This window comes from Henckelia pumila, chromosome 3 (genome assembly GCF_033568475.1).
Source record: "Henckelia pumila isolate YLH828 chromosome 3, ASM3356847v2, whole genome shotgun sequence".
NCBI classification, from domain to species: Eukaryota; Viridiplantae; Streptophyta; class Magnoliopsida; order Lamiales; family Gesneriaceae; genus Henckelia; species Henckelia pumila.
Window position 1 is genome coordinate 6187493 of NC_133122.1, and position 13528 is coordinate 6201020.

Genomic DNA, 13528 nt, shown 5'->3' on the forward strand with positions numbered 1-13528 from the left:
CAAAGTTCGACTTCTAAACCAAGCCTTCACTTCTATCGTCACAATCCCAGTCTAGTCATGATGCACCTGACTCGAACCTGCCCAACCTGTTGCCAAGTACACATGCTGTAAGGCCCGAGATTATTTAATTTTAATCCAAGAATATTTAATTTGAGAATTTTTGGAGTTTATATTTAAATTATAATATTCTTAAATTATTTAGGATTAAAATTTAATTAAAAAAGGGCCGAGGACTGAATTGCAATTTATGAAGAAATCAGGGAATAAAATGAAAATTCTTTAATTGAGTGGAAGACACTTGCCATACTTTTACATTTAAACGTGTATCATCACCTTATTATCAGAATTTCAACAAGGAAAATCGGGAGATAAGAATTCCAAAGCCAAACTTCATCTTCAAATCTTGATATCTTTTGATCTGTTCAACCGAATTTAATTCCGAACATAGCGCTGCTATCCACTTGCGACGAGCTTCAATTTGGTGTAAGTTTTCTTATGTTACAACATGTTTTGAAAAGATTAATATTGGGAGAAATCATAATCGAGCATGAATAATTGTTCGTGAGTTTCTATGAGTTACCGTATAGAAGTCGGATTAAAGAACGGAAATTTGTTTGATTGTTATGCATTTTCCAGCCTATTGTTTGAACTTCATGCTTTAGTTTCTGCTATTTTATGATGTACTCTTGCTGATATATGATGGTTTTGAAGTGTATGTAATGGTTAACTTTGATAGAAAGGAAGTTCGGTTACCGGTTTTGTTGTTGTTATGTCGTCGGTTCAAAAATGGCTAGAATAGTGATGTTTTGATTGAGACAGACATTTATTTAGTTCTTTGCTAATGTTATTGGAATATTTATGTGCTATTTCAGATTTGTATCAAGGGACATAGACTTCGTAAATCCAGATTTAATCGAAAATAAATTGAATAAGATTGGAGCTTAAAGATGCAAGAAGAAATTGAAGGTATAAACGACATCGATAGAAAGGGATATGATACTCGAGACAGAAGATTCTTGAGTTGTACCGATACAACCACATACTTTTTATGTATATGTTCTTGTGTTCGAATTTTAATTGTTGATCCATCATATGTAGTTGATCTTTAAATTATAACTGAAGTTATATTGTTGTCGTATTGGATATGAAGTATCGAATATTGATCCATCCAAGGTTCAGATGTGAATCTTGAGGCCTGGAGATGCTTTAAATCTCTATCCAAGATTTTATCTGCATCTTGAGGCCTGGAGTGGCTTTAAATCTCAAAACCAAGATTGTATACGAATCTTGAGGCCTGAAGCGGCTTTAAATCTCAAGACGAAGTCTGTTTACGAATTATGCAATTTATTTCTTATATCTTGAAGTTAATACATGTTGATCTTGCATGTATATGTCTTTTATACTGAGAATTATATTCTCACCGGATGTTTCCAGCAATTGTCTTGTTTGTATTTTTGCATGACAATAGGAGGGGTTGGAACGGGACAAAGACAAGCTTAAGATAAGATGATCGAGAGATTTAGCACGTGTTGACTCGGGTTTGTAGCTGAAATGATGTACTTTGATCTTTTCAAGCATGTTAGAAAACACATGAGTTATTGTAGTTGAAGAACAAGTTGAACACCTTGTATTAGTTCAATTTTTGTTGGATTTAAGATACTAGTTTGATGTAACTAATGCTTGTAAATTATGTTTGGAACTTGAGTTGTATGTCAATTCATGCTTTTGACTTAATATATATGATTTGGAAGAGGTTTTACAGATCAGAGTTGAGCTTCCAATACAGGGCAGTTTTCTTCCCATGATAGGCCCGAGCTGCAGAAAATGCAGCCCGAACGCTGCCCTAAACACCCCAACCCGAGGGTTGGGTTAGTGGGAGCGCTCGAGCGGCCAAAAAGGGCGCCCGAGCGCAACCCTTCTTGAATTAAAAAAAAAATTGTTTGATCTTTCACCTCACTTGATTAATTAATGATGTTTAAATACTAATTGCACCAAGAATGAGATTAGCAACCCGAGGTCCCACAACAGGTGTTATCAGAGTGAAGTTAGTTCTTGGACTAAGTTAGATGAGCGGGGTAGATCGAGTCTGATTTATTTATTTTCTCGCATGAAATTGATGTCTTTATTTGATTATATTATTATCTTTTATGCGAGTATGTTTATTTAGAAAATATATCAGACTTGACTCTTGATCAGAACTCGATCACCTGAGACAACAAGTGTATGCGAATCAGTGGGGGGAACTAAAACAAAATGGTTGAATCTGATATACTGTTGTATTGAGCACTAATCTGTTTGAATATCAAATATGCCTCAACGACCGATTACGAGACAGACAGGCATAGTTCCTTAGCCAAAACAGGAGAATGTGGCACCGAAAGTGCCACCAGCAACAGAAGTTCCTAGAATTGAACAGAGTAGTACGTATAGAGATATGATGGATGTCACAGCTACCTATAGAAACTTTATTGAAATGATTTCAGTATTTTAAACAGCCAACATTGAAGGGAACTGAGAATTATATGGAGTGTGAGAGTTGTCTGGAAGATATAGAGCAGTTGTTTTAATCCATCGATTATTCATACGATCGTCGGATCCAACTTGTTGTTCATCAACTACATGACGTTGCAAAAGGTTGGTGGATAGCAGGAAAGAAAGAAATGGAAAATCGAGGTACAATCATTACCAAGTCTGTATTTAAAACTGATTTTTATCAACGATTCTTCCCAGTTTCCTACAAAAAAGAGAAAGGAGCAGAGTTTGCTAGCTTGCAAAAAGGGCAGTTGAATATCAAAGAATATGTTGCCAAGTTTACAAGTATGCTGAAATTTGCTCCCCATATAGCAGACAATGATGAAGCTCAAGCTGATCAATTCATCAATGGTTTGAATCCGGATATCTTTAATTTGGTGAATGTTGGACGACCAAATAACTTTGCCGATGCTCTTAATCGTGCAAAGGGAGCAGAAGCCGGTATACTGAAACAGAGAGGAGCACATTTTGTCCCACCGCCAGCTAGACCACCACAAGATCAGCCACATATATCACCACCACCACCTAGATTTGAGGGAGGAATTGGCAGTAGCAGAAGAGATTTCTTCAAAGCTAAAGAGAAGCAGATTAAGAAATCAGGTAGTAGTTCTTCTAGCTCTAGTGGAAAAAGAAAGTTTAAGTCTGGACAGAGTTCAGGTTCCTCTGGAGTATATTGTAACAAATGTGGAGGTCGTCATGCCAGTGACCAATGCAGAGGTGTATTTGGAAGTTGCCACATTTGTAATCAGATGGGTCATTTTGCTAGAGTTTTCCCACAACGTGGTTCTGGAAGTTCACAGGTGCTGGATAATCTATATCAGTGACATAGCCAGAGAGGCAATCATCCTTTGTTCACTCATTCCAACCTCAGCCACCATCGCAGAGTCAAGCAGGAGGAAGCCAGACAGTGAGTCAACCTCCTAGGCAACAAGCTCGATTTTTTTCTTTGGCAGAGGAGCAAGCACAAGCAGCACCTGATGATGTTATTGCAGGTAACTGCTATCTTTTTGGTTATCCTAATTATGTGATAGTAGATACAGGTGCATCACACACATTTATTTCTGATCAATTTGTTGTATCACATGATTTGCCTGTTGGGCCATTAGCTATTGTAGTCTCTATCTCTTCACCTTTGGGAAAAGGTACAGTATCTGTAAAATCTGTCAGGAATTTTATTCTACAGTATGAAGGCAATGTGATTGAGATAGATTTTATTGTACTCGGTTTGTCATACTTTGATTGTATTATTGTCATAGACATGTTAACCAAGTACAGGGCTGCAGTTGACTGTTTTCAGAAGGTTGTGAGATTCAGACCAGAGATCGATGACGAATTGAAGTTTTATGGTAAAGGTTCACGAGCTAGAATTCCTTTGATATTTATATTGTCTATGACTCAATTATTGCAGAAATGAGCAGAGGGATTCCTGATTTATGCTATAGATGTGATGAAAACTAGCCCGAAGTTGGCAGATTTGTCTGTGGTTAGTGAATTCGTTGATGTCTTTCCGGATGAGATTTCAGGATTGCCTCCAGCTCGAGAGGTATACTTCAGTATTGAACTGATGTCAGGTACACAACTGATATCAAAAGCACCTTATAGAATGGCACCAGATGAATTGAAAGAATTGAAAGAACAACTAGAATATATTTTGGCTAAAGGGTACATTCGACCGAGTGTTTCACCTTTGGGCGCTCCGATTCTGTTTGTACGAAAGAAGGACGGGTCGATGAGGCTTTGTATCGATTATCGGCAACTGAATAAAGCAACGGTAAAGAATCGATATCCTTTGCCTAGAATAGATGATTTGTTTGATCAGTTGCAGGGTTCTTCAGTGTATTCCAAGATCGATCTGAGGTCTGGTTATCATCAGTTGCGAGTGCAAGATGAATATATACCCAAGACTGATTTCAGAACGACGTATGGTCATTAAGAGTTCATTGTTATGTCATTTGGTTTAACGAATACCCCGGCAGTTTTTATAGGATTGATGAATAGAATATTTTAGAGACATCTTGATGAATTTGTTATTATTTTCATTGACGATATTCTGATTTATTCAAAGAATTTATGTGAGACCTCGGTTCTAAACGACAATTAAAGGAGTAATTCAATAAGTAAGCAATTAAAAGCCAAGAGTATTTTTTTTTTTTTTTAAAAAAAAGGGGACGCGCGGGCGCGCATGGCGTCCTACCCAAGCCCTCGCGCGGGCGCGCCACCCGATGCGCGGGCGCGCCTGAAGCTCTACCCAAAACTTCCGAAACGAAGTGTGGGACGCGCGGGCGCGCATGGCCTGCTGAATTGGTTCAAAAAAAGCCTCCAAAAGTGCAGTAACATAACCAAAAGAACTCTACATGATCCAACAAATATATATCCAACAACGTAGCATTTAAATACATAAAAGTGAAGAACACACATCGATGCTAGCTATTACAAGCCGAATACAGAATACAAGAGTTCTAACCACAAGCAAGACCACTTCCAATCCAAGTCCAAGTTCTTAACATGCTTCAAAACATAAGCTAGATTGTCATGCTAACAAGATTTCTAAACCGAGTATCACTTCTACATCATTCCCTCAAAGCTAACCATGCCTCTTCTGACTTGATCCTGCCCCACCTGTTGCCAAGTACACATACAAAAACAAAGCAACAGCCGGATAACCGGTGAGAATGATAATCCCAGTAAAAGCAACATACAAGTAATACAACAACAAACATGCTTTCAAAACAACAACGAAATCAATAAAAACGTAATGAAATGCATGTCTTTAAACCGGGATATCAAATCTGATAAACGAGGGATTGCTGCCGTGCTTTTGGGATCCCGAGGGTGAGATTACGTAACGACTCACCGACTCACCCAATCGAGGTGGTGCCACGTATCCCACTCCTCTAGACTTTGAGCAAATATAATGAGTATGCTTGCACTAGGCGAAACGACTACGACCTAGGCCACTCAATCATAGTTCCCAAACGTCTAAACAAAAAGGGCGGTTCTGCCCGCTGAAAACAAGATTGGCTCAAGATGAATGCATAACAGAAACATAAAACATGGCCATATAACAAAAGCTCAATCAAAACAACGGAACACAAGTTCCTCATGCTAGAACGAGTGTAGATGCAAGTATGTGCTTTTAAGGGAAACTCGAGAACCAACTGTCCCGAGTATGCTATCCCGCTATCGATGACTGCTTTTACCTTTCAATGTCGTAGATCCAACTCCGGACAAGATACAACAAAAGATTGTATCAACAACTATACAACCTAAACAACAAACAACGGTTCAAGGAAATCTCTTTACCGATCTTCGTCCAACTCTTGACGAACAATGCTGCTAACATGGGCTTGACAAACTCCAAACGAATCTGTTCAGATACAAATCAAAGATCAATTACCATGTTCGACTTACAAGCCAAGTTCAACAACTCAATCACGGTTCGAAATCCTCAAAACTCAAACTGACGGCATAACGGCTATAAATTGAACAAACCGACAACGCAGACAGCAGTTCAATAGCGATATCAACTCAATTCAATGCTAATACAACAACAACAAGACAAACCCAACAAATCTCAAAATCATGATTTTCGAAAATAGCTTCCAAAAATCATAACAATTCCGAACGTCGCTCTAATTCAAAACCGACAGATAATAAACGATCAGAACTCCGCCAAGAACAACATACTAGAATCTAGATCGATTCTAACAACCTCCGAAAAACAAAACATATCTGATCGGAGAAATACTTACGGTATAACGGAGCTCTCACTACAGTGATCACTAATCTGCCTTCAGAAATAATTTTTAACGGCCGGATCGAGCTCGGGAGGAAACCTGGAAGCTTGGAAAAGCTTGAAGGCGTCTTCAATGGAGGAGCTCGATTTAGGGAAGAGGGTGAAATGATTTCCAAGTCAAACAAATGTGTAGATAATATATAAAAATCAATTTTTGCGTTTTAGTCCCTGAAATTTCCAAAATTTGCAAAAAGGACCCTGATCAAAATCAAACCGGCTCGAGAACTCTGAAATCTCTGATTAACTCAAATAATGTAGCACCAAGAACTTCTAAAATTTGAAAATCATGCCTAAAAATTATTTTCAGTATTTATATTTTAATTTTTTGAAGTTAATTGTTTAAGTTTCAGTTAAAGTTAGCCTTGCTTGACTTATTTGAATTAAATGCCTTGAACTGTTTAGTTAGTAATTTTTATCCAGGCAGGCGACGACGGTGGGCTTCGGTGGTTTATTTTCAAGATTTTTAATTTTAAGATTTTAAGTTAGAGGTAAAAGAGGGGTTTTGGCCAAAAATGCAAATTTTGAATTTTTAGGGGTCAAAAAGCAATTTTATCATTTTCTTGGGTTATTTCCTAAATTTTCCATAAAATAGGATTTTATTAAATCCGGGTTAGTGGAATTTCAATTAAAATGTTGAGAGTTAAAATTTTAAATTTAGAAGTTTGAAAATAGCAAAAAGTTTGAGGTAAAAAGTTTTAATAGTACAAGTAGTACTTTTGCTAGTACAAGTGAAATTTTAAAACACTACACACAATACACTACACTTTTAATTTACACTATCATTAAAACATTTCAATTAAAATCAAGACACAAACCCTAACTCCCAAACCCTAGCCCTAGCCGCCCACTTCTCCCCTCTCCCTTGAAGAAGCCGTCCAACCCCTCCAGCCGCCGCCCAGCCGCCGTCCGCCGCCGCCTGCCGCCATCCCAGCCACCGAAGAAGCTCCCCTAGGTGATTAGCTTGGTGTTTGGTTGAAGTTCCACTCTCATCTCCTCTTCTTGTTCGAAATTTGTTGGTAGATTGGTGAAGGCAAGTGTAACTATTTCTTTGGGCTAACATTCAAGCAATATCTACCCCCACCTTTAAGACTTCTTGCAATAATTTCGAAAATGCATGATGTTGTGATGTTAGGGTTTCGAATTTGGGCATTTAAGGGGCTGATTTTGCTAAATGTGTTATGGGGTTGAGTTTATGTGATTTAATGTTGAGTATATGTGCAATGACATGGATTTATATGGATGTTCTTGCCAAAATTCGAATTTTCAGAATGTATAAGGACCTAAATTTCGAAATTTTGCATGTGTAGGGGCTGAAATTTAATTGATGTTTAAGTATTTAATGGTCTTGCATTGGTCTTGATTGATTGTTCAACATTTTGGAGTTTTGATGGTTAATTCTTGATGTTCTTGATATGTGTTGTGAAAGTGTGAATTGAGTGTAGCCCAAGTGTTTGGGAAAAGTCCTAAGAGAGGTTATTTGAGGTGTTTGGGTGTTTGGTGTGGAGATAAGTTGAGGAAAGTGGGCTAAGTGTTTGAATTGTTGGAATTGGAGGTGTGTGAGGTGCAGGGAAGTACTGTTCACGGGGCAGGGCAGGGCTGGTCTGAGGTCTGGGCAGTGTTTGGTCTGAACCATAGTAAAGTTCGTGTCGTTGTGGTCGCGTCGATATAAAATGGGCTCGATTCGGATAAGAATTGAGTGAGTTATGGATTTTTCAAAATTGGGTGTAAGTGCAGATTTTTCCTTTGAATAGGGGCTGTCCGATTTTTGTGTTTTGTAAATTTGCTCTTTTGATCTTTTGATGATACCACCTATTCCTTGGGATGATTTGGAGTGTTTGTTGAGTGTCGGTTCAAGCGGGACGGGTTTTGGATAAGGCATGACAAAGTTAAGGGCTTTTCGGTTTACTTGCTCGAGTTAAGTCAAGTTTGAGGATTTTGTTGGGTAAGTTGTCTTCTTTGGACTTAGGGGCAGCCACTCATCCACCTTAAACTCACATTTTCGAGTCGAGTCTCATGTCTTAAAGATTGCTTATTCGTGTGCATTTGACGTGTTCTTGAGTTTAATAAAAAAAAAGGAAGTTTACTTGTTTGCATGTCATTTAATGTATGAGTTGAGTCTTTATAAATGAAAAGGGAAAAGAAAGCAAATATTTTTGAATGAAGTGATCTGTTTGTGACAAGAGGGGTGTTGCTAGGCCGGGGGATGCCTCGGTCTACTCACCAAGAGGTTATAGAGGTTAGGCAAGGAGCAAGAGACATTTTGTTTACCCTTGCCACAGAGGGGCAATGTGGGATCGGGAGGCATCTCGGTCTCCTTGCCATAGAGGGGTCAAGTTCGTCGGGAGAAATCTCGTCGTCTTGCCGGCATAGTGCACTGCAGCCATGATCATGATCGAAACAGAGGGTCACAAATCAGGGATCGATTTCTAAGAGGAAAAAGTAAAGAAAAGTTTAAAAGTTAAAGTTTCACAATTTTAGTTGACTCGTTTTGCATTGATGTCAGTCTTTCAGTTATGCATGAGTCCAAGTTGAATGTTATGAAAGTTAAAGTTTACCATAGTGTGAGTTCATTAATGCATGATTTCTATATCTTTCTAGTTTCATGCATATTACAGTTTAAGTTGAGTTTTTGCATCACGTATTTTAAACCCTTGTTATTATCCTAGTTATGCTTGTTGAGTCTTTAGACTCACTATGCTTGAATGTTTGCAGGTGAGGATTTTGTGGAGGAGACGGAGGGGCGTGATCTACTGGGATGAGGCCATCGGTAGTGCGAGGCCCAGTGACCGTTGCTTCCTTTTAGTTTATGTTTTTCCGCACAGTTATCGAATTTGTAATAATGAGGTATTATTTGAGATCTTGTAGTATTTATAGCCAGGATGTGCATTCCCTGTGCTACAGCTTATGTTTTGAAGTACGTTTTCCGCTTTTGCAAGTTTATGATTATCGTTGGAATTAATTTTAAATGCTTTAGTTTACTTTATGCTGTAACCGGGAGGTGGTTACTAGGATTGCATGTTTATGTTTAACGCACTTAAGTTTTGAAGTCAATTTTCTTTCCTTATTTAAATTGCTGTTTGAGTCTTGATGGCTTATTTGTTTTACAAATAGGTCATGGAAAAATTTTTAAAAATCCGTAATTTTCCTTTATTTTAATTATAGTCTAGTAGCGAGTAGTTAGGGTCGTTTCAGTTGGTATCAGAGCACGGTCTTGGTTTGGGCTGAGCCTACTGCCGGTTGCTGAAACTCAGAGGATCTCGCCTCAAAGTCTGTATGATTTAAGTTTAATGTCTCTATCTGTTTAAGTTTTGATGTATTAGTTTCTTGAGTTATTGAGAAGTTTAAATTTGAAGTAAAAATATTTTCTAAGGCATGAAATTTGAATGTTGGATTTTCTCAATGCGTTTAGATGGCTCGTCATCGTGATCCGCGTGCAGTTATGCCTCCACCGCCTCCACCGGCGCCGCAGGTGGATATAGGAGGGCAGGTGCTAGCAGGATTGGCCCGTATCCTCGAGCGTCATGTGGATGCTCCTGTTGCTAGATCGGAGACTACTTATGAGCAGTTTCGGAAGATGAATCCGAAGGACTTCACTGGCACCACTGATCCGTTGATAGAGGAGGGTTGGATCCGCTCCCTTGAGGTGATCTTTCGCTATATGCAGATGGGAGATCCAGATAGAGTGAGATGTGCTGTGTTTCTCCTCCAGGATGATGCCGCCCTCTGGTGGGAGGGTATGGAGAAGATTGTGAACCCAGCTACTCTACCTTGGGCTGAGTTCAAGAAGTTGTTCTTTGAGAAGTACTTTACTGCTGATGTGAGAGCCCGTTTGAAGACGGAGTTTATGAGCTTGAGGCAGGGTGATCTGTCGGTAGCCCAGTTCGTGGTGAAGTTTGAGAGAGGCTGCCATTTCGTGCCGTTGATTGGAGATGATGAGAAAGAGAAGCTGGAGAACTTTCTTGTAGGGCTTCGACCTACCATCCGTAGGGATGTGCTGATGGCTGAGCCATCTGATTATGCTTCAGCACTGAGGCGTGCCTTGAGGTCCGAGCAGACGCTGAGAGATATTAGCGCGGAGGCGCATGGCAAGAGGCCCTTCCCTCATCAGGGCCACTCTCAGCAGCAGCAGCACGGCAAGAAGCCGTATCATGGACCCCCGAGATAGCAGGGACATGAAAGAGTAGGTTCCCGGTGAGCCAACTTGTGGCTAAGGGCTTTGATGACTCTTTGTATAAACAATCTTTTGTTTAATATAATTTACACTTTTATTAATGGCAATGACTTTATCTTTTTTCATATTGTTATATTGTGATATACTATTGTTGTTTTGATAAAGACCTTGAATATACCATAGTGTATGTAAGATGTGGTAGAACATGGAGATGTCTATCATGAAACACATCTTATAGTCACTGTATATTCTAAACTGTTCCTAGTCGATTGAGCCGTCCGATAATAAGGATAAGGATCGCTCGAGTTTGAGACTAGCATTTGCGATGCAGAGTACCACGTTTCATTGGTAAGGAACATAGAGATGTTCGAAGCATGCAAATGGATATTCATACGATGAATGATCAAACTACCCTATCCGGACTTTCCAAGTGGTTATCACTTATCGAGTGGATAAAGTCCGCGGTTTTGGTTGTACACCATTAGTCCTTACTACTTGAAACATCATTGAGACTCTATATGCTAGTACTGTGCTTTGACTCGTTTACCGACTCTATTGGGGTCATCAGGTGTCGGGATTGGGTACAGTTACAACACATATAGGAGTCGATGCTTTGTTGTCAAGGATTCACCACATACTTGCGAGTGTGGATATCCTATGCGATCTGAGGAGATATTAGTGTGACGAATCTCTGGCCAGAGTACATGATGTGTTTTAAGAAATGGTTTCTTAGTAACACATGCGATGTCACTATTTGATCTTCAAGATGTATTGCATAGTTATCGAATCTCGAACGACTCTCGATATACCAATGGTTGTTGTTTCGATTGGGATATATGGATGAAGGGACCGTACTGTACTCTAACCAAAATCTATTGGTTCTTGCAGGCACTATCAGTGATACCTAGGGAATCATGGGGCGATGTTGCTAGGCGCTCTTACCATGATTCGATGAACAAGTCGGAAATTGTTGTTCCGAGTCACAAGGAGTTGTGAGCCCACGGCTAGCTGTATCCCTGAACCATTGAGGGTCACACAGTGTAATGGATTTTTAATCCCCGTTGAGATAGTTAAATTTAAAGAGTTAAATTTAATGAACAAAGAAGTTGGACTTCTTAATTAAGAGTAGAGGAGTAAGATTTTCTAAAATGACATAGGGATGGGCATTTTTGGAAATCACTGAATTCGGATTCAGAAAAATTTATCTTGACTTTAAAAGGTGCAGAAATGGTTTCTCTGCACATTGGTGAAATCGGTTTATCAATCGGAGTCACGATGAATTTTATACTAATTTCTGAACATGCGGGTTTTGCTTGTCGGGCTTGAACTTATGACTAATGGGCCCTAAGCTGTTAGTGGCCTACATTATAAATAAGTTATTGCAGTACAGAAATTATACACAACAGGTCACAATTTTCGAAAAAACCCTATTTTTCTCTCAGTAGTGGCCGCCCCCCTTCTCCCCTCTGCTCGGAAAATCCAGTCTGTGAATTTTGAATTGCAGTCTGGTTTAACGGATCAAATTCGTTAATCTCTTCGTAGAAACTTCTGATAGATTTTCTAGTGCAATCTATCAGAGGGATTAAATATCCGTTCGTGGACCTGATTGAAGAACAGTTCGTCCATCAGTTCCAGGGATATACAACAAGAGCAGAGCAATCTGTTGGTGTCCAAAATCTCGATTCGAGATTGAAGGTAAAAATTTATAATTGTTATTTAATTTTTACACACACAATTTAATCGTAAGGTTTTGATACCCACTATGGAATCGTTCCATATAAAATTTTTAAACTTCCGCTGCACTGGGTATCAATCCTGATTGATCTGATCGCCGCGTTCTCCAACAGTGGTATCAGAGCCAGGTTGCTCAGATCAAGCGATTAAATTTATCGATTGTACAAAAATTTTTTAAGCCTCGGTTTTTGAAACAAAATAAATATTTTAAAATAAAAAATAAAAAAAAAATTTCGGGCAAAAACCCGGGCAGCGATGGTCGCTGCCCCAGGAAGCGCACGGCGCTGCCCTACGCAGCGCTAGGCGCTGCAAAGGGCGGCGCACGGCGCTGCCCGGCCCGAGCCCTAGGGGGCGCGGGCAGCCCTGGAATGTCCCGGGCGGCCCGCGGAAAAATTAATTTTTTAATTTTTAAATTAAATTTGAATATGTTAAAATTCTATTTTTGGTCCGATCGAAAATTGTTTTTGATTGGTCCACGAGGCGTCGGATCGAATTGTTCGAGTTCGAAAATTTTAAAATTGGTTTTTTGATAAATTTAAATTTTTGGAAAATTTAAATATTTTATCCGTTAAATTGAATTTTAAAATTAATTACTTTTGGTACAATTGATGATAAGATATGATCTTATGGATATATTGAGTAAAATATGATTTTATGTATAAAATTGGATTTTATAGATAAAATATGATTTTATTTGATAAAAAGATAAAATATGATTTTGTATGTAAAATAAGATTTTATATATGAAATATTATTTTATCCTTTTAAATTTAAATTGCCATTGCATGTTATCCAATAAATTAATTTTGAATTAAATGTTATTGGATAAGGATGATCGATTGTCATGACCAATTTTGTAGGTGTATGTTAGGAATTTACATTTGTTTTTATTGTTGTTGGTTTTATTAATGGGTCTGGTTTATGGCCCAATATGAATTGTCATATGTAATAAAAGTGGGCTTGGTATATGGCCCGTTCCCACCCCTTAAAAATGTATCCCCTACTTGTCATTGTTATTTATTGTAAATACATTAGATTTAGTGGGAGATGAAGATTTGAAGAAGGTGGTGGGCCCAGCAGACAATAAAGACAGAAGAAATGTAAATTGGAAGCTCAATATAATAGGATTGCATTGCATACTGCATATTATTTAGGATTGGACTAAGACTCGTGATTGGCAACCACGGGTCGATTAGAAATGGAATCGATCATCTTATATAATATGTGATATTATAGTTGTATGCATGTTTTAGACAAAATTGTGTGAATCCGACAAGCATACAAAAATTTTAAAA